Below are 20,750 nucleotides of genomic sequence, written 5' to 3'. Positions count from 1 at the left end.
ATATATATATATACACAGTATATATGGTCAATTTACAAGTAATTTCTATCTCAGAGATAATATTTATGAGCTGCCAGTGGTGACGCCAGATTCAGTGTGTCCATCTTCATAAAAGTGTCTGCCCATTCCCCACTCTCTCAAAGGCTTATTTCTTTCTAGTTTAAATCACACTGAAACACTGGATATGTCAGCCTCATCCATGATATCTAATTTTTGTAGAAATCTATTAATGTGTCGCTGAGCTAATGAAGTTTTATGCGCTGTGTGGACATAATAAATGACACTCTGATATCCAAATGATTTGGATTGTAAACAGGTTTTCAATTTTCTGTCTGTATTGTGAGCTACTAGATAGTAAATTATATTGAAGCTGACATTTTTGTTTCTCTGGTGTGTGTGTGTGTGTGTGTGTGTGTGTGTACGTGCCAGGGTGTTGAATGTGTCATATAATTAGTTAGTTTGCATATTGATGTATTACTTCTTTTTGTGTAAATGTGAGCGCCTGAGTGGTTTAGTTTTTATTCCATCATGTCATATGTGTGTTTATTCATCCATGTATCAGCTCCATCAGCCTCCCCATCAGACTAGCAGCTGCCTGTCTGTCTGTCCACATAGTACTGTGTATGGGTGTGCAAACTCCAGGACCAGGTGAGTCAATGTTTTGCCAGCCATTTCTCCAGAGATCCAAGCTCATGTCCATGGAGATACAGACCAAGTCACCCACATCCTGCCTCCTTCAATCCCCCCAGAATTAAACTCTTCCATTGGGAATGACACTGCAGATGGTCAGGGGGTTGGAGACTAGGGACACAATGTACACGTAAAAGAGTCACAGCAGGAAAAAGTAAGGTGATAAAACTAAGTGTGGCTCATAGAGACCAGAATCTTCTCTGTTAACATCACTTGTCAGTACTAGCCCAGTACTGTATTACTTTACATCCTCATCATCACAGATCTACAGTCAATGCTCATTTGTTTTTGTTTTTTAACTGCAACCATGATCTGATCTAAATCTTTGCTAAACATTTTAGTTGTTGCATCCTAACCACACCAATGCCATAACCTTGTGCCATAAACCTTTCCCTAACATTAACTTTCTCATGCTCAGGTACTGTAGAAAGAAAACAATTTAAACAATGGACAACATCACCAAATGTCTTCAACCTCAAAATTCTTGTCCAGCACTGAGATTCCTGCCTGTGTAGCCATGTCATATATTTTTCCGTCTTCCTATTTTAGGTTCTTTTTGCCACTCTCTTTCTTTCTAAAGCTACAGCAAACAAACTGACATAAAAAGAAAAAAAAACTAATGCACAAATGTAATGTTTGATCCGTGTCACTTTATGTGCCCTCAGGTCTACTTGGTGGAAGATAAATGGTAAATGGACTGCACTTATATAGTGCTTTTCTACCTTACTAGACAAAGGGCTTTACAATTGCTGCCACCCATTCACACACACACACACACACACACACACACACACACACAAGGTGCAGGTATGGAAATAAAGGAGGAAATAACTAGTCACTAGACTGTATTTGTAATTCAAAGAACAATTTTAATTTCACTGTAAATCATTTTGGAACCACATTTTGAGGTGGAGGTGAAAACAAATGAGAAACTGAACTAAAAACTTGTGTGAAGTCACTGTGATAGGCTGAACAGCCAGTCAGGGAGTTCCGTCTCATGCTTAGTCGCCACTGCAGATTCAACATGATCAAATGGTCAGCCACCTGCTGATAAGAGCCTTGTAGATGCATCAGGGCTGAACACACTACTGGAACTACCAGCTATGGTCAGCCACAGATGCTAAATGACAGCCTGTCGGCGCCTAACACCCTACTATTGGCTTAATGTGCAATGTCTTCAAGTTCTTTTTGCTGCCAACAAAATGAAAATAGTGTCTCCATCTCTTTCACAAGGCAAGGTAGACTGATAAGGACTAAGCCAGACTGTCCAGCATGAGACAGTGTGTGTCATTTATTCATCTATGCCCTCTCTTTTTGTCACACACAAATGCAGCAACAGCTCTGAGAATCCACTGCTGTGGTCTGTGGATATAATCTATTGACAGGATCTTTCACCAACTTGACCGGGAGCTTTCAGCACAATATCGACTGGCATCGTTCCACTTTACACACTATCATTCTTCCTCCTTCCACTTTTCGTTTGGATGGCATCCAGTGGCTAAATCTGTGTGTGTGCTCATGTCCTCTTTCTATAACTACTTGTCTATGTCTTCAGATATTACTGTTCAGATGTTGATCTGTCCTTTTCATTCTTAACCAAAATGAACGAATATGCTTCTGTCCATGTAATTAATTTATTTTGGGTCCTGTGACCTGCAATAAAACCATCTATCCGAGGCAGCTATATCCTTCTATGCAAACTGCATTCTTGCACAAAAGTGCGTTATATAAAATATTCAAAGACAAGAAAGCTCCAAAAAACACACACACAATTGCACCACATGGATGGAGTAACTGAATGATTAACCCTTTCCTCCATACTTGGTTGCTCCATACCTCCTTATATGCCAAACAAATCTTGATTGAATAGTTGTATATACGTGGGTTTCACTTTGTCTGTGGAATTTAATTTTCATTCAACTCTTTTGTGATGATATATGATTAGCACCAATAATGAGGCAAGGATGGAGGAATAGGCAGAGAAAACATTAAATTAGCCACAAATGTTATTTTCACTGTTAACTGACTGAACACCAAGGGAACACGTTTACATTTTAAATTGATCATTGTCTTCAAAGTCTGACAGCAGGGCTGTAAATGGTGTAATTATGCATGCATGAATACATGTCATAAACAGGCAGAGTCATTTCACTCTGCCAAAAAGTGCTGCATGTGTTACCATAAGTAATAACTGACAGACTATATCATACTCATTTTGCATGGAGAATTTTGGCTGCATTTTGTTAACAAACAACTTAGAATGCTCTGGCATGTAAACAGCTCAATACAACCACCCATCCATCCATTATCTATACCACTTATTCCTGAACAGGGTTGTGGGGAGGCTGTAGCCAGTCCCAGCTGACATAGGGCGAGCAGTGGGGTCCACCCTGGACAGGTCACCAGTTTATCACAGGGCTGACATGTAGACAAACAACCACAGACACTCACTCCTGTGGACAGTTTAGAGTTGCCACTCAACCTAAGCTGCATGTCTTTGGAATGTGGGAGGAAGCCAGAGTACCTGGAGAGAACCCACACAGGCACAGGGAGAACATGCAAATGGGTCAGCGCGGCTCGAACCCAGAACTTTCTGGCTGTGAGGTGAAAGCGCTAACCACTGCTCCACTGTGCTGCCCCAACTCACTACAGTGTTGTCGCCATATTTGATGATATTTTGCAACAAAGCTATGAATATATGATCCAAGTCAAAACTAAACACAATGTAGACAAAACATATCTTTTTAAACAACATGCAGGAGAACATCTTTATTAAAAACTGTCAATAGATGCCCAAGATACAGCATTTGTTGTCTGCATGTACAGCCACTGTCACTGAAGTTCTTTGAAATGCGCTCATCCTGGATCAACCCTGTCTTTAATAATCCATCAATGAATGTTTTGTGCTGTAGTTGTGGTACAACTTTATAATCCCACTCTCCATTTTTATGATAAAAATAATAAATAAGTTCAAGAAAAAATACAAAGCACACAAATCAAAACTGTATTGTATATGTGCATAAGCTTCCATGTCTGTATTAATGTCATTCATTCTGATCTTTCCACAGTGACATTGCCATATAACAAACTGTTCAAACAGTGAATAGAGTAAAAGCAAATAAATTCACTGTGAAATAAAAGCTGGGCTTCCCTATATTATTAAGTTATTTGTTTAAAAATCTGAACGTCACAGTTGGATTTAATAATAAAAGTCAATTAATCAGGATAATCACCTTTATTTGGCCAAGTATGTTACACACAAGGAATTTGCTTCCGGTACAGAACCGAGGTAGCCATCTAACCATTGGGAGCAACTTGGGGGATCAGTGTCTTGCCCAAGGACACTTCGACACGCGGACTGCAGGCACTGACATTCGAACCTCCGACCGGGAGACAACTGCTCTACCCACTGAACCACAGTCATTCATTTACTTTCAACTAGAAAACAGGTGAAGCAGTAAAAGGTGAAACTGATATTTTAGTCTACAGTTTTGACACAAATAATAGTTTTGTTACAGCTTTCATTGCTAAAGGAGTTATAAAAAGGAGCATGAATTACCTGCCGGAGCAGCAGCGGTTCATTCACAGGCATCTGATAATACTGGCATCACATTCAGTAAGGCACACATTAGATGGAGCTACACAGACAAGAGACATGCACACAAACACATGTACACACACACACACATACACTCATAAGTCCTTGGGAACCAATGGAGAGCAGTCACACATAACGGCTGTACACTGCATTGCAGGGCTGTAGCTGAGGATTAATGCATCTAAACACTGTTTAACCACCCATCAAATTCTGAATCAGCATTACTGCAATGCATCCTAAGCACCCTTTACACCTGTTAGTGCACTCAACCTGGGTAGTTTTGTAGCCCCAACCCCCCAACATTTGCTGGGACTTATAGCATGTGACGCAGATTCCATGGCGCTGAGGAGCCGTAAAGTAAGCCTGCTATTGGCCATTATGATAAGTGGCATTTCAATTTGAAATGACACTGGCTGAAAAAAACAGTTATGGTACAGCTTCCAGATGAATTTTAGATGAGTTACTACTTTGGTGGATGTTTTTTAAAGGCATAATTTGCAATCCAAATAGTGTGGTGCCATCAGCGAAATTGAAAATATAAAGTTGAAACCTACAATCAGTCTCTAATGACAGACACTTTAATTCAGCAACATGAGAACTATTTACATTATTAATGTTTTCTGATACTTTTAAAGAGTTGTTTACATCAGAACTGTTTGCAGTAAAACTAGCAGTAATTTGAGTTTATGATTAGCAAATTAATTTACAAACAAACTGTTCAATTACATGCTGTATGTGATTGTACTTGATTATATGTGGGCTTTATGTTCAAACATCTCATAGGTCCAGCCTTTGCAGGCCCATCATTATGTGATGAGATAATGTAGGGTTTACAGTACAGCCATGCTGCGGCACAAACCCTCATAACTCTTCAGTATTGTTGCTCTATCCGTAGTTCAACACTCCTCAGTGCAAACACCAGTACAGACAAAGGTGAAGTCCTTGCAGAGAACATGCACTTTAACTTGCACACAAATACACAAAAGAAGAAGTCGATGAAGGAGAAGACTTTAGCGAACTGACAGGCAGAAGATTAATCCATCTTTCTCAGCCAGTCCTTCCCACTCCCTCCCTCCTCCTGTTTCTCTTTCCAGCCTCATTGTTTTCAATAATGTGTCAAGACTGGCCATTTTATAATCACATTTGTGACTTGGGATCTGGGATTCAGATGCAATCGATGTCTATTAGAATCACAGGGTTATTGATTGAAAGAGGAGAAATGGTGTGAGAGATTTCCCCCACTTTCATCCTCACTCTCTTCCTCACACATATTTACATACTGCCAAAGAGGAAAGGAAAGGAAATAACAAGCAGCCAAAGCACAGGCTTTAAAAATCAGTAGTGTCCTTCTCTGGTGATGCATTTCTTAAGTTACTATCAAGAGTCATCTTAGTGTTCAGATTTTACATATGACAGTGTTTTGCTGGGTTTTATGTCTATTTGAAAGGACGTTTTTGCCTACTCATGTTGGCTTTTTATCAATTTACCCTAAATTCAAGAAATAAATGTGAGGGATGATTATGTTGCTATTATTTAAATAACAGTTTTTATTGTTTGATTATTATTTTACTACTCTAAGTTCAAGGAAATATTGATGTTACGTGTGTTTGACAGGCAGAGCAAACTATTCATAAAGTGTGTGCCCATGTATTTGTGCAACAAGATGACACATATAAAGGTAATATAAGAACTGAAGAGTAGGGAGCGTCTCCTCTGTGTGTCCTTCTCTGTATGCCTTGTAGTACATACTGTAGTATTAATCCCATACACTGCTTTCACCGTCTCTGTGTGTGTGTTTGCATACAGCAGTGCCAGCAGTGTGTCAGCACTGCATCACAGTATGCAGCATTTCCACAAAGTGACATTTAGGGGGATGCTGAGGATATAGATTCTTTAATTCCTGTCTATCAGTTTCTTCTGGAAACGTCACCCAGCCTTACAATAGCTATATATCGTATCAGGATTGTGTGTGTGTGTGTGTGTGTGTGCATGTGTGAGAAGAAGACAGACAGAGAGAAGGATTCCTATTATATTTCTATAGGGTTGTGTATTTTTTTTCTCCCGTTATAATGTGCTTGCTTCAGTAAAGTAGTCCCACGTGCTCACATTTGATGTTGTTAAAGTCCTTTATGAAATGGAAAAGTTTTTATAGGTGTTTTAATATTGAGAAAAGTGTATTTGAAGACTTTCAATGCAAATGATGTCTGTGATGCAGTCAATGTTTCTAAATAAATGTTATTAATAGTGTTTGTGCAGTGTCTCTTATGTAGATTTTAAGAGATATCTTATTGGGAACAGTTCTTTTCCCTTGTGCTCTCCTCTGGGGAGTCAGAGGTCAGGTTCACTTCAAAAAGCAGCACAGTCAGTGCTGCTAAGACTCAGTAGCTGGGTCCAAAATCACTCCCTACTCACTAGTGCATTATATAGTGTGTTCACCATGTTGTAGTGGTGTCCTAATACTGAATGTGTAAATCTATCCACCATATAGTACATTCAAAAATTCATTGAATCATTCCTTTTTCATTGAACCACCTAGTGTAGATTATATAGGAAGCAGTGAATGAGTAAATAGGGAATCATTTTGGACACAGCCAGTGGATTTGCTCAAGGGCATTTCAGCATGACTTGCACACATTGGGCTGTAGTACAGTTCGTTTCATACTAACTTGATTGACAGTGATGAAGATTTTATTCAAAACATACAAATTTGATTAAAATCTTCCCATTAAATTACTGCAACTCTTCATTACATACTACATTTAAAAAAGCTCTAGACCTTGAAAAGAAGCACAGTTTGAAAAGCTTTGGAAAATGTGGATATTTTTAAAATGGCCTTTTGTGTGTTAAGGGGTTGGTTCTTGTGTTAAGATTAGAATTAAAGTTAGTTGAAAATTAGGATAAGGGTTGGGGATATGAGGTACAATAGTTGGCATAAGGTCAGGGAATATATTATGGCATGGCTAGTCAGCACAAGTATACAGGTAGAAAATGTGTGTGTGTACTTGTGTGTATTAAACAGCCTCGAGTCCTAGGACAGCTCATTAAGTGTGTAATCCTTCTGTAAGAGAATAAGGAAAGCAGGACACTGTGCTGCAGCCTGCACATAGGAACAACTCTGTGCGTGTGTGTGTGTGTGTGTGTGTGTGTGTGTGATGTACACACGCACATCAGAGTTACAAAAAGCATAGACTGGTATTTTGTTTCTCACTGACATTCTCTGTCACACACTGAAAAGTACAGATGCACAGTCACACTGACACACACACACAAACACACTCAGAACTTACAAAGGCTGACATGGATTTATGTTCCCTGCTGCTCAAGGAGACAAGCCTCTGAAAAAGGGACAAATTCAACCAAAGAATAGGAACACCCATTGTTCAGAATGGCATATACACACACACACACACACACAATCATACACACACAGAAAAAAACACACTGACCCTTAACAGGAAATTGCTTATTGACTGTGCACTGACTTGTGTGTGAGATGCTGTTGATTTAGTCACTACACGCTACTGCGCACTGTCTCCTTAATGGAATAACTCAGTGTAGGGCTTCTACTGATTTATGCATACAAATGAAAAGAAACACACACATGCACACACTGATAAATGCTGAAGGACATTCATTGCAATCATTGATAAAAATCCCTTGGTTTTGTTATTTGAATGGAAATGAACCATAGGATTATGTTTGGTTACTGTCTTGGGGTGAAATGTGTTTGTTTCCATGAAATGGAATTTGTGGAAGCGCTTTGTGAGACAGCACAAATGAATTGGAAAGTGTAAGGTCTTTCCTTCATGTTGTTCTGTTTAATAATAGAGTAAATCCTATTAATGGGTCTATTTTTGTGTTTTTCCTTTCTTTTATCCATCTTTCAACTCCCTTCCTGCCATGTGTTTTCTTTGCCTACCCTTCATTCTTAATTCAACATGTTTAAGCACAAAGATGAAAATGAGATCTTAACCAAACAGTGAATGAGAGAGGGTAAATGAAGGAGAAATGACACGACTCCTTCGAGCAGCTCTCTTTCTCCACCTATTTGCCACTCAGTCGATGAACGAAAGAGCGGTGGGGGGAAAAACAAAGAAAAGGAAAATAGGCTGTGTTACTCCATCTTTCCCCGGCCTCCTGACAACTCCACAGCAATCGATAATCAATTCCTAATCTCTCCCACCTTCTCTCTCGCCCTCTTTTGCTTCATCCTCTTTGTCCTTTTAAGTCTTTCCATGTCACCAGCTAAGATATTGAACCTGCCTCAAGGACACACACAGGACCATGCAGACATACACACAAGTGTGGTTATATGCACAAAAACATAAATACAAGATAACTATTTATACAACACATTAAAATACAAAAACCATAAAACTCCACACATCTTGCAAAAAGAGTAAGCTTATCTTATCTAAATAGCTGCTGCCTGTACGGTATCTTTATATACAGGATATTAAAATGATACACTGTCACCTCTACTGTAACTCAATCTCTCAATGATAAGTTTTTTTTTTACATCTTGAGGAGCTGTAAGTGTTTGCAGAATTTGCTGTAAATCAAACACCAAGTTCTGCTAATTAGAGGAAATTATGCCCTTACACACAGATAAAATATATACACACATGCATACACAACTTTTTCAGGGCCTATAATGTCTATAATGCCTGGGCGCCTTCCTAGGGAGGTGTTCCGGGCATGTCCCACCGGGAGGAGGCCCCGGGGAAGACCCAGGACACGCTGGAGGGACTATGTCTCTCGGCTGGCCTGGGAACGCCTCGGCATGAAGGAGCTGGAGGAACTGTCTGGAGAGAGGGAAGTCTGGGCATCTTTGCTTAGACTGCTGCCCCCGTGACCCGGTCCCGGATAAGCGGAGGAAAATGGATGGATGGACGGATAATGTCTGTGTAGTAGCTGCCTTGGCTACGGAGTTTCAATGAGTCAAACAGCGTCCTCAGAAACTGCAGCCACATACATACACACACACACACACACACACAGCCTATATAAGGAGTTTCAGGGTCTGCTGCTCAAATGTAGAAGTAATGAATCTACCTCTCCTTTATCTTTAGGTACCGTCACAGGCAGCTATTGCTTTAGGAAATGGTAAGTTTGCCCATAGGGGCATGAAAAAAGAACAAGAGAGAAAATATCTGAGATTAGTGGCAGAAGGTAGAAGGGAAATGAAAGAACAAAATGAGAGGCAGGAGAAGAGGGACTGAGGCAGACACAGATCGAATAATATTGAATCCACCTGCTTTTGCAACTATATGGACCCCTACTGGCCTGTAATAAGACCTACCATCTTCTGTACGTGCAGATTTTTTTTTATATCAGAAAAGTTCTAAAAAAAAAATTAAGGTAATAAAAAAGAGATGAGTGAGAGAGGAGGAAAACACATTACATGTCATTTCCTGTGTCGTACACCCAGAGCTGAGTTCCAGTGTTGACAGAACACTGAACAAGAGCGGTGACACTGTTAGAGGAAGCCACCTGCTGTTCTGGCATGATTTTGTCTGTGTGTGATTACATGTATCTATGTATCTCCTGCTGTGGTTATTAGGGATGAAGAGATGCCCCACTCAACACCTGTCCAGCTTCTGGCTGTGACAAATTCATACTCAATTCCAGGAGGGGAAAAAACAATAATAAAGAGAGAATACTATTTAAGCAGAGCTACTTTCACATCCTGTAGGGTGTATATGTGTTTAAGTGTGTGCAAATGGGTGTTCACCACTGTGAATGCAAAGAGACTTCGAAGTGCAGAGCTGACTGCACTCTCTGTTGTCCTCAAACAGCCAGAAACAAACTCAGTTTTCCAATTTTGCCTCAACCTCTCACTTTTTTGGCTTCTTTCATTTACCGACATCATGACTCATCCCTCATTTCCTCTACCTCCTTAAATAGTCATGTAAATATACTGTCTTCCCATAAACTGAAAACCGACAGGATTCCAGGAAGGTGGTGACAAGCTAGACAGAATTATAGACACACGCCGCTGTATTGGTTATCAGTGCTTTAACATAACCAACAACAGTTATAGTAGTTTGGCGAAGGAAGCCGGGACCGGGCAACAGGGAGGCTGACTTCTAGGCAGGAGGCTGGCTGGTATTTACTTCCCCTTGGCGCTATCTTTAGGAAACATGGGGTCTCTTTTCACTGCTATGCTGACGATGTCCAGATTATTATGCCACTGACTAAAAAGGACTCCTACTCGATCCAACCGCTTTTAGCATGTCTTGCCGATATTAGGGCCTGGATGTCATTAAATTGCTTGAAGTTAAATGATGATAAAACGGAGGTTATAGTGTTTGGCCAGAATACGTCTGGCGACCCTCTTCCTGTAGACTTAGGCTTTTTGGGGCAGTATGTGCGATCGGTGGTCACTGATTTAGGTTTTAGAATAGACTCGGATCTGAGAATGGAGAGCCAGATAAATGCGGTTGTAAAATCTGGATTTTTCTATTTAAGGCAGCTTGTGAAATGAAAACCCTTTTTGTCGAGGCAGCATTTGGAGACAGTGATCCATGCGTTTGTTACATCATGCTTGGATTACTGTAATGCACTGTACGCTGAGGTTGGTCAATCGGGTCTTGCCCGCCTCCAGAGGGTCCAGAATGCTGCCGCTCGGTTATTGGTTGGGGGGCGACGGAAAACTAGGGGGGATAGATCCTTTGCTGTGTTAGGTCCAAACCTGTGGAATGTCTTGCCGCTTTATATTAGGCAGGCCCCCCTCACTGTCCACTTTTAAGTTTTATTTGAAGACCTACTTCTATTCACTGGCGTTTGACCAGGACTGAGACTCTGTCTGTAGTGTTAGTGTCTATATTATTGTTTATAGCTTTTTATGTGTTGTTTTTTATATTTGTATGATATGTTAAGTGCTTTGGTCAGCTGTGCTGTGGTAAAGCGCTATATAAATAAAGTTGAGTTGAGCTGAGTTGAGTTGGTATTCCTGTCAGGTGTACTGGAGTGAAGATGGCCTGGCTCAGTGGAGATGGTGGTGGCGGAGGCAAACCCAAAGAGTCTGACACCAGAAGGAGAGACAGGGTTAGAGTGCAACTGACTGAATTAGCATTGGACACAAATGATCAGAGAGAGGCCTGAACGAGGCCACCAGCATGGGAGACAGACGATCTGGTGAGGACTGGAGAGACGACAGGGGCTGAAATACTGTAGAGGTTGAATGAGTTGATGAGAATCAGGTGTGACAGCTACCACACAGATCAGCCCAAGAGGAGGAGCTCCTCCCATGCACACCTGCCTTTGTGAAAAAACTGGAGAAACACCAACCAGCCAGCCAAACAATAACACCCTGACAAAAACAGCATTGAATAGAATTTTACTTTCATTTGTTGTTCTTACTCTTTTGTTGGCCTACTTACAGTCTTTGTCTTTATAAACTAGATTTGTAGTCGATATAATAACATTAATCCTCATTGACATTAAAGGTCATTGCTAATACAGTGTAACCTAATCTGGAAACCAGCACAATATTACTGCTGTTATCAAATCTGACATTTTTTGCATCTGGTTTTCTGGTATCTGTTGCTATAGGGAAGAACATAAATGTAAATCAGAAAAACAGAGCAAGAACTATAATGTTTTTATCCACTTTTATCTCTGTTTGCCTCAAGCTGGGGTTGTCTTTTTTTGTTTTTAAAGCATGTAATATTTCCAGTTCACATCTTCATGAGGTGGCTTATGAAACAGCTGAGGAACTGTATATGCATGTCATTAGATTACAAAAATGAACTATCTTTGTGGGATCAGGTAGCAACGGTTGGAAATCCTGTGGGAGCATATGGTTGTGGGACTGGCAGACCCCTGAAGCAATGACAGAAACATCAAAAAGATAACTTGAGATTGAAAATTTCACATTTGCACCTGCTCCCTTGTCTCACTCTTAAAGACAGACAGTGAGCAATACACTGACAACAGCTTTTCAATTCCGCCTCCACAAGTGCTATAAAGTATGAGGAGGGTCGACAGGAGTCGCCAGAAACTCTGTTTGGTCCTTTTTTTGGCTTTGCTTCACAGTCCCACATCTCCACTTATTTAAAATTCCAAATGTAGGCACTTAAAACTCAAATCTTTTATTCATTGGTCTGATTGTAAAACACGTAGGTGGCTTGAAGTGCTTATGGCCACTTCCCAAACGGCATTTAGTGATTACAGAGCTGCAGAGCTGAGTGGCTGCTTTCAATCTGGTAGTGTTATTAAATATCTTTGATTCTTAATTTTTCATTTCTTTCTCACTCACACACACTAGCACATACATCTAGTATAAACCCTATGTAAATATACATACGGTCCTCTTCAACAAGGCGTCTTACCTAAATGACCACACAAGTTGCTTTGTTCCTACCCTTGAACACAACCTATAGGGGAGAACCAGCAGTAGGCGTCGCCATGGTAACAACAATAAACATTAAGGTTGAGGAATGGTCATGTTTTTTCTTTTTTAGATGAAGGCACAAATATAACTTGGTTAGAGAGGGATCATGGTTTAGGTTCATCTAAGTACCTCCTTAAGGTTAGAGGACCTTTGTTGTCATGGTTACAATGATAAACATTCAGCAAGTTGCTCATGGATAAAAGACATATCAGTGACTATCAATCAGAATTCACAGACAAGAAACAGCAGCTGCCTGTGTAGAAGTTCTGTGTTTTGTCAACCCATCCAGTGCAGATAAAAACTGGGCTGGGGTGGTGGTGGTGTATAATATTAAAGTGGAATTAAAAAAACAGTCCATGCAGAAGCTCACTCTCTGAACATATTAAATTCAGAAGAGAATAACAATGAATGATTAATGGTTTTAATTACAAGTCCACACCACAATAATTTTTCCTCAGAGCATAAGATGTTTATTACCCCAAAGCACATGTCATTAGTGGAAGGTTCTGGTATCTTAAACAGATAAATTCACACAAGCAATAAGGGTCTGTATCTGTGCTGCAACTGATGCTACAGATTGCACTTTGGGTTTGAAGGAGAGGTTGTTGTCCTCTGTGTCCTCTACAATTTACCCACAAGTGCATCAAGTACTGCGCTATCCACTGCATATCCCATAGTAATGAGACCTTTTGACTTTGACTCTTGTGATGTTGGTGAGAAACAATTTAGGTCATAAAATGGTGGTCAGCTGTTTGTGTGTATGAGTGTGTGTTACAAATAGCAATTCCACTTTGATCACAATATTCAGTCAAAGCGCTAAGCTGACACAAGCCAGAATCATCCTTTAGTGTTTATGAACCTGCTTCTATTACATTCATCGCCACTTAAACACAATGAGCTCCCCTCAATGATAAGATATTGCCCAGCATGGCCCCAGGCTGTCCAAACACACACACACACACACACACCTCCCAGGTTATTTTCTCCAAACACTGATAACCCAGTGACATTCACACGAAACGTTAACACAACACCGTGTCTGCTCCATCAAAATCAATAACAGCCCCAGGTTTGGGTGAGTGTTGTGTCCATGTTTAAGAGCAACAGGACAACACCGGCAGCAATAATAATCATGATAATGAACTCCAGAGAAAGGTCAAGGCTAAACAAAAGAATTTCTGCTTATAAATATTTAAGTGTGATTAACATTAGCAGTGCTAATTAAGCCATCAGTCTTTGCCCCATGAAAGGGCCTTTGATTAGTCAACACTCAGGATGCCTCACTCCAGTGAAGAGTGGCTCTGCAGGGCCTGATGGGAAGGCTGCTGAGGAGAAGATGTGTGTGGGTCTTTTTTTCTTAAATAATGGCAGACAAAATTATAAAACTGATCTGATTGGTCTCCTTGCCAACAGCATCATTGTATTTCTTTTGCTTTGTTTACTTCACATTGCTTAACTACTTGATATTTATTTGTTGAGTAGGTGATTCAGCTAAAAGTAAAACAAAAATGTAGTAGAGAAAAAAGCATATAGATGAATATTTTTACTTAAAGAGGACATGATGCTGCCTTAAATGGGTCTGGCCCAGTGTCTCTTCTGCAGACCAATGTTGGATCACCATTAATTAAGACCCATGCATGTACAGTACATGAGAACAATCACTACAATACACACAACCATTGAGAACAATGAGACCTCACACACAACGTATGCATGTGTGTAGGCTTTAATGCGTAGTATCTCCTGTTTGTCCTCTAGACCTCTGCTTACAAAGTGCATGGCTATAGTTATATTGTAAATAATGAATATCTAAGTTCATCTTTGTATTCACCCTGTCTGTGTATTTGTGTGAAGAAGTGTACAGGCTTGTGTGTATGTGTGTTTAACCTGAACCACATGCATTTATTTATTGAAGCATCCCACATGACAATACAAAAGCTGCCAAGAAGTACATTTCATTGTGTGCATGTGTAGGTCTCATCAGAAGGGACAATATGAGCACTAACATATATATATATATAAATGGCCCCAGTATTGGATGTGTGGGCAAAATTAAAAGCTCCAGAAATGCTCTAGGCACCAGCTGCCCACCACATCACAGGCAAACCACAGAGTAAGTTGTCAGTGTAAAGTAATTTAAATCCTCTTCTGAAGGATGAGAAAACATTTTTTACAGTAGTGAGGATTAGTCTAAACTGGCTTCTTGCAGGTCACGGGTGAATAGGCTTATGCAGGGCCATGTAACAGGTTTAGCAGCCACTGGCTTATGGCAAATACTTCTCTAACATGCAGGGAGTATCCAGCCTTCATACTGCATGTACCTTGCTGAATTTAGACATCTCGGTAAGGCCTTGACCCCTTCAGTTTGTATTAGCTGCCAAAGAACAGCTGAATAATACAACAAACAATAGATTTTGACTGGTATTGTAGATTTTGATTTGAAAATTCTCTGTAGCAATGAGTGACATGACTATTTATAGATAAATGACATAGTGGGTTTAACATATTATGACTAATCTAATGATACAAATACACAAAAAATAATGCATATTTTCACTGATACAAAAATCATGTGATGCATCAATACACACATACGTTACTGTAGAGAATCCCCATGTTGCAGGCCATTAAAATGTTCAGTGAAATTTCAAAACAACATCAAACAAACCAGTGTATTATCAATACCATGTTGCACTGCAACAAAATACAGTTACAAGGTTTGCACATTTAAATATGATTTATTAACTGTATGGTTTTTGCGGGAATCCGAATACCGGCTCCAGTTACTTTAAAGAATATCAAGGCTTGAATTTAACTTGAAAATGAACCAGACAAAAACAAATGCAAATTTTTCTTGCAGTAAAAACACAAAGTGTCAAATAGAAAGAAACCTAAAGTTTTCTGTGTCAGCAATGTAGTTTTCTCCTCATTACCAAATTTCTGTCTCACTGCTGTTTCGACTGCAGTCTTTCAACAAGCCAGTTTCTTTTAATGCAGCTCAGAAAACAGCAAATTAAAGATCTGTTGCAATATGGTTAGTCTTGTTCCACTGAAGAAAACAGACACAGTTTGTAAGCCTACAATCTGTTGCTTTCTTCATACTAAAACTGCAGCAAAGCTGACAAAGCAGTTATGGTTATTTCTACTCAGGGTGAAAGTGTTTCTGGCGAGCCAGGTAATGTGAACATGCTGTAAACTATTGACAGTATTTATAATGCTACACCAGCACAAATAAAGTTTCACAAACATCTTTTCTTTCTTTCTTTTTTTTGCAAGTTTGTTGAGATGGATTGCACCATTGCAGGTTTTTGTTACAGATTTTTTTTTTTCATTTAAGCTTATGTACACTGCTTTACACTGCTGTGTATGTCTGTGAGTGTATGTGGTCTTCAAGGTCATCCTCCTCCCCTTCCAGCCTGTCCGTCTCTTCAGCACAGCCCTGGGCCTCATTACCGCTTGCTTCATCTCTGGAGGGAAGCTGAGAGTCAAAGCCAAGCTCTCACTCACTCTCTCTGTCTCCCCTTCATACAAGCACACGCACAGCTATCCATTGCACCACCACCATAACTGATGTCAAATCCTTTCTACAGATTTCATGACTGAGATCAACCAATTATTCCTCTACATTCTGTCCTTCACCTCAATTTTGTCCTCCTTCTCTTCCTCTCTTTTTTCCTTTGCATTTAGTTTATCATTTAATCAACAGATAGTCCTTTCCACACCAGGACAGCAAGCCTGTGATTTATACATAATTAAAGTTAATTTAACTGACATGCTCGGCTTGTTGCCCTCAAAACACAACTGTCACCAATTTAAAACGCAGTTGCAGAGTCAAACTAAACTCTGGAAAGAAAAGAGAAATGCTTAAACTTACTTAGACAATCTGTTAAGGTTATTTCTTTTATCATTGATAAGCTACATGATGTTCATATTTAGTTGCTAAGCTGTTCATACAACACTGTACTAAAGAGGACAAAAGGGATGGATAGCTTTTCATTTTGTTGCGTTCCTACTGCTATTTTTACTTACACAATGCTAACTCATGATTATGACATTTACGTAACTCACAGCTGACTTTCTATCCAAAGATTCCCTGCCCTTCCTGTTATTTTGGTACACTTCCACTTCCTCTTCTTCTGTAGTCCTTGTTTTGTCCCAGCTTTATCAATTACAAGTGAAATGCATTTCAATCACCATTTCAAGCAGCATGTGCAAACAGTCAGCCAGTTTAAAAAAAAAACAGCCATGTGCTTCCACTAGCTGCTAAACTGTCGCCCGAGTTTCTCCTACACAGACTTTCCAGCACCTGTTTTCCTGCTTCCCTGCCATTTATACTGAACTGCTGTGTTCCTATTATAACATCTTGTGTCTGCATTTGGGTCCTCTTAAGTTAAAATGTGACAACTACACATGAAAATGAGACTTTTTTTTGTAGTAGTAGATTGATGTTTTAAAGAATATGTTTCTTCATGTTCATGCTGTGTTACATGGGAAGACTGATACCACTTACAGTATGTAGTATACAGAACCTGACCAGTAAATATACAGCTACAGTCAGCAGTTGGTTAAATTAGCCTAGTGCCGGCTGAAAATAGGGGAAAACAGAATCTGCCAACCATCCCATCTGAAGCTCATTCCTTAACTTGTTATAGATTGTTTCTTCAGGCTGTACAAAAATGACAAGTTGTGGTTTTGCATGGGGGCTATGTGTTGGGCTATTTCTTGTCTGAGAGGAGTAGCTTACTCAGTTTTTATCGTCACACTGGAGACTTTAGGAAGCTACTACTCCTGGCCAACAAATAGCTCTACTGTGCTGCAGACAAAGACCTCCACTTCTAAACTTTATGCTAAGCTTGCTAAGCTAAGTGGTATTGATCTTATTTACATACATATTAGCATATTACAATGCTTCCCAAAATTTCAAATGTCTTTTCTTTTCTTTTAATTCCAAGCCACTGCAGTACACTGGTTTCGGCTCAAAAGCTAATAAAGTTTGTCTCAGTCCAACAGACCTTATCTGCCATCAGGTGACCAAAACTTCAGTCTGCCCAAAGAAGGGGGTCAGCACTTTTGAACACTGAGCCAGTAACCTGCTCCCCAAGCAGCAGAAGTTCTAGCTGGAATGAAATGGCCTTTTTATGGAGCCAAGCAGACAGACACCAACATAGACTCAGTGAGAATAGGAGAAGCGGTGCAGGCTAAAACAAAAAAGAGCAAATAAATAAGAGTGGGAGAGAACAGCAGTGAGGAGTATGAGGAAGAGAGAACTCTATAAATTGTAGCTTGGTGCAGGGCTACAGGGAGGGTGTAGCAGACTGATGAATAGAGCCATCAGCCTAAGCAGAGGCTACAGAGCAGCCTGCCATCTGCCTGCCCATTACTAGAATGGAGTATAGGATCGTCTGCTCTCATCTAAAGGCCCCACTGGCATCGCTTGCAATCAGGACAGGAACATGTCTTTGTATGCATGTATGCATGTGGTCACTCTTACAGAAGTACAAACAGGACAAGGTGTTCTAGTCATAACCATAGTCACATTTTCATAGTGTTTTGTGTTGTATTTTTAAAGTGTGTGGGTGAATGGATTTGTCAAGTGCTTGTATCTTGTGTGTCTCTGTGTGTGTGTGTGTTTGTAGATGTGCAAGAAGGCAAGGGTGGCCCTCAGAGAAGAGTTACAGCAGTGTGGCAGACGCTTCACACCTCATTGGCAAGCAAGGAGAGCCCATCACTGCCAAGAGATCCACCCCTCAGGCTGCTGGCCTATTCTTCAGTATCCTTGGTGAGTAAGGGAGAGTGAGAGAAAGAAGTGGAAAAAGTAAAGGGAAAGTGAGAGAGAATAAAAGAACACAAAAAGGGGGTAAATGCAAACACTATAGGGACAGACTGTGTGGAGAGACACTGAAACACACAGACACACAGAGAGGCAGTATCAGGAAAACTTTAAAAAGACAAGCTATTTTTTTTCTTGAGAGGTCATTAAATCAAATGCGATTAGTCATCATGGCAGAGGATGTTTTCTTTTGTACTGCAGAGTTGAGTGCATTCTGTTTTTTTTTTTTCTTAGAGAACAGAGGCAATATAGGACAGAAATATCATAAAAGCATCAAAATGAAACTGTAGCTTTAATCACTTTATACCGTCAAAGCGACAAAGTTTTACTGTTTGCACAGAGCCAGATGGTTCCGAGCACTTAAAGAGCCATACTGACAGAAGCCAAGGCAAATAACAGTCAGAATGACATAGAGGTAGGTGGAGAGGGCAATGCTGTAGAGTATATTAAGGGTAAAATATGAAGTAGTTATAATGAACTGGATGAAGAGCACGAACTAATTATAAGCATCAGAGAACAACGACATAGGCCTACTTAATTTCCAGAGGCCTCAAAATGAATAGAGTGGAAAGTCTTAATTGACAAGTTGGTGCATAGATTTTAGAAAAATACACTTTAGGCACCTCCGCCTTTCTAAACAATGTCCAGTTAATTCAGTTTGCCACAAGTGGACACCAATCCTTACATCTCATATAAAATTAAAGCAAACAGGATGGACCTGACAACAATTACTGTAGAAGTGTCACAAGAGTCTGAATACTTCATTAAATGAGATATGTGCAAAAATTCTTAAAAACATTTCAGTCATTATGAATTGTTGAGTGTAGATCGATGAATCAAAGTTGCAATTATATCATTTAAAAACACAGAGTGTGCACAAAGTGAGAGCATCAGAATGCTTTCTAAAGCCACTGCAGTTCTTAACAGTAACTGAAAAGCTCCTTCCAAAAGGCAGCAGGAAAGCCACTGCAAGACTGATCAGAGATACCCAACCACTGCCCAAGCCTCTCTACCAAGATATGGTGGTCGACCGCTGGAACAGCATGTGATGCACAAATGACACTATTACTGATGGTGTTAAACACGATTCTAGGACTACAGTGACTATATGTAAGGTTTGAAAAGTCGGTAGCTCTGGCATTCATATTGATTGTCATCTTGAAGACTGATGCATTTCCACTGATGCTCTACTGTGCGACAAACCTTTATACCTTTATACAATAAACACTGTCATTCACTCGGTGGGGAAATTCATCATGGTAGCTACAATAGCTACTTTATAAGCACATCACTTTGGCATCTGCCTTGTCGTGTGACTCATTTTTATGAGTGTATATGTATTTATTTACATCATGAAGGCATATGCACAGTTGGAGCATTTGATGTGTGTGGTGATAGCAAAGTCAGAGCTAAGAGACATTAACCATTACCAAAGCTTTGCAGTTCATGGTAGCCAGTAAAATTGACACCGCTGCCATTCTGATAATGAGATTAGTTGGCCGGATGTTAACCACACTCCTCCTTCCATTACAGGGAAGTGGTTTCACTGCTGATTTTCTCTAAAGATGGGGTGCAATATTCTGACTATACCCCACGTCTCCTTTCTGCAATGCACACATCTGTGACTTCTCTCTATTTTGTTATTCTGTGAAAAGACTCTCCTGGTGCCTCCGACTGCATCAAATCAATGGCTGATAACAGGATAGACCAGTTCTCCATGTCTGGCAGTAATCACTGACTCTCTAGTGTCACTCTACACATGCCCATATACCAAACTAAAAGAACTATTATAACAGATAACATTGTCAGGTGATCACTAAAAAAGGTTGGCAGAAGAATTAACAACAAGTGAAGGCACAAAAATGGTACCAAATGGGAAACATTTCCTCATTCTGAATGGAGATTATTATATTATTATTTCTTTTTCTTTTTGATCAGAAAGAAAATACAACTATAAGCTACGCTATGCACCTTTTTCCCCCAAAATCTTTGTCGTAGAAATCTGCTCCAAAACTTGTCTTTATGTGGAGAGGTGCTGTTGAAGCCCCCTGTGACACTGACTCATTGAGCAGCACTGGCAGCAGTGCAGAGATATTAGTTTCTAAAAGGTTTTGAGTAGGTTTGACCTCTCTAACCAACCGATTTTTGATCATTTCTGCTTGATCAGTAAGTTTTGTTGCGTTCTGATTTATTGTCATTTCATAACAACAAATATCAGAAGAGCTGGGAAGAGC

Source organism: Monopterus albus, unplaced genomic scaffold (assembly GCF_001952655.1).
Source record: "Monopterus albus unplaced genomic scaffold, M_albus_1.0 scaffold41.1, whole genome shotgun sequence".
NCBI classification, from domain to species: Eukaryota; Metazoa; Chordata; class Actinopteri; order Synbranchiformes; family Synbranchidae; genus Monopterus; species Monopterus albus.
The sequence above is the reverse complement of the archived record's forward strand: the minus strand, read 5'-3'. Positions refer to the sequence as shown.